Raw genomic sequence first — 2,052 nt, forward strand, 5'->3', positions numbered from 1 at the left:
AATACCACAACATATAATTACTCAATAAGGTACATTATTATAGAGTAGAGAATAAGTATTGTCTGTCTTATATATTATCATAATTACAATGGATGCAATCAATACTTTTCAAAATATTAATCTAAAATGGTTTGTGCATTGGCTGTTATAAACAGATTCATTTGTTTTATAGTCAAGTAAATTCATCTTTACTGCATAACGACTACATTGAGGGCATTACTTAAACAAGAACACAGTTAAAGTGATAAATATTATTAACTGGGCTGGTTAGATGAAAAGTTCAGTATGGAGATACAAAAATAATTTAACAGTTTTATAGGAAGAAAGTATCCATAAAATGTAACGTGGGGAAGAAGAATTTTAACTATAAGTGCAATCATGAAATAAAATAGTTCTGCATATTAATGCTGGACTCTACTCCCACCTCCCCTTCCCCTTGTGCACTACAGAATTACAGCATAGTTCATATTAGAGTCTTAGATTTTCAGGTCTGGATATTTGGGTTCCAAGTATACACAGTGATCTTGAAGTTTTGCGGGTACATAGTGCACAGGAAATGTTTGTTGAGTGTCAGTACAACAGGCTGCACAAATTTGCAAGCAGCCTCCAAGCAGAAGAAAGAATCCTCCAAACCATCCCATGAACATTGCTTCCCCAAATTCCCACCTGGGGACAATCTCTGGGATGGTCTCATCCCAAAATTCTTCCACTGTACTGTACGCCACCCAAGAAACTGGGGCTAGAGTTGTTAGTCCGGACATCCAGAAAAATATCCCTCCAAGAATCAGCAGCGTTTCTTTAGCTCCTGTTTTCCCTCTCCAATCTTCAAACAGTCCAAACCAAAGATTGAGATCAGGAGGCCGAGAACCCCCAATCCGTTGGCTAGAAACATCAAAATCCGGGAAATCCTGAGCTCTGAAGGAAGAGCCAAGAACGAGTCATAATCCTTACACTCCATTCCTCCTTCATCTTGGACCACACAAACTGCCAAAGTCCCATGGTCCAGATCTCCAATTCATTTAAATCCAAGTTGAGGTTCTTCCACAGAGGTACGTAGGTAGTAACACAGGATAAAACACATCCAAGGAGAGAGAAAAAGATTGAACAAAACTGCATCTTAATTCTGTTAACCAGCATCGTTGTAGAATATAGCACTTCTGAAATGAGTTAAGATAGCTGCAACTCTGCAACAGCTATTATGTTTTGTGGTTGATGGTGCTATGATAACCTTGCTCTTATGTGACACAGGATATAAGCTTTGGCATTAACCCTTTAGAAGCTGAGAAAATGTGTTTCATTGGTCATGAATACTGTATTCTGTTTCGTTTAAAGGATCCTTGCCAGAATGATTATTTACAGAGGAGTACTGTAAGGAAACAGAGTTTCAAAAGAACAATTCAGGGGTGTGGCAAGATCATTTTCCAGCTTTGTCAAGATGTTTTTTTTGGAGTTTTAATAGTGGGTATTTTAAAAATGAAATATGCAAATTTAAGTGCTTCATTCTCAGCATCAGCTTTAGAGTCATTACTTTTTAATGAGGTATGCCTTAACATATTTTTCTGGTAAATTACAAGCATTGTTAAAACATAAAGAATACTTAATGCCCACATTTAGGGTCTATGACTCCAGCATTCCAGAAAGAGCTCTGGTGCATTGCCCTCAATTAAGAACTGTTACAGCATTAACTGGACTGGAGGATATAAAATGAGGTGGGGGTGGGGGAGGGGGAAGTCCATGGTAATTGTGAATGAAGATTCAGTGCTAGATCCCAGTCTAGGAAAATCAAAGGAACAGGAAGAAACACTCCCCCCCCCCCCCCCCCCAAAAAAATATCAAAGAACAGAGTGCTTGCTATGATAATGGTCTTGAATGTTGAATGGATGTGACAATGTAATTGATTGATAAGGCCACTTTGTGATGTCATTCCCTTGTTTAAGGTTTAAGGTTTATTTGTACTTTATACCGTTGTCTCGGCATGTCCTTCACAGCAGTTAACATAGCAATAAAAGAAAATTACAAACAACAGTAATAATAAGAGATAAAATTTTTACA

General features: G+C 37.7%; 1 pseudogene; it reads right to left on the reverse strand.

The window, feature by feature from the left end:
- Nucleotides 1–355: 355 nt before the first annotated feature.
- On the reverse strand, nucleotides 356–1,208 carry LOC115080046 (annotated as a pseudogene).
- Between the last annotated feature and the right edge of the window lie 844 nt (nucleotides 1,209–2,052).

The sequence above is a fragment of the Rhinatrema bivittatum genome, chromosome 1, assembly GCF_901001135.1.
Source record: "Rhinatrema bivittatum chromosome 1, aRhiBiv1.1, whole genome shotgun sequence".
In the NCBI taxonomy this organism is placed as follows: domain Eukaryota; kingdom Metazoa; phylum Chordata; class Amphibia; order Gymnophiona; family Rhinatrematidae; genus Rhinatrema; species Rhinatrema bivittatum.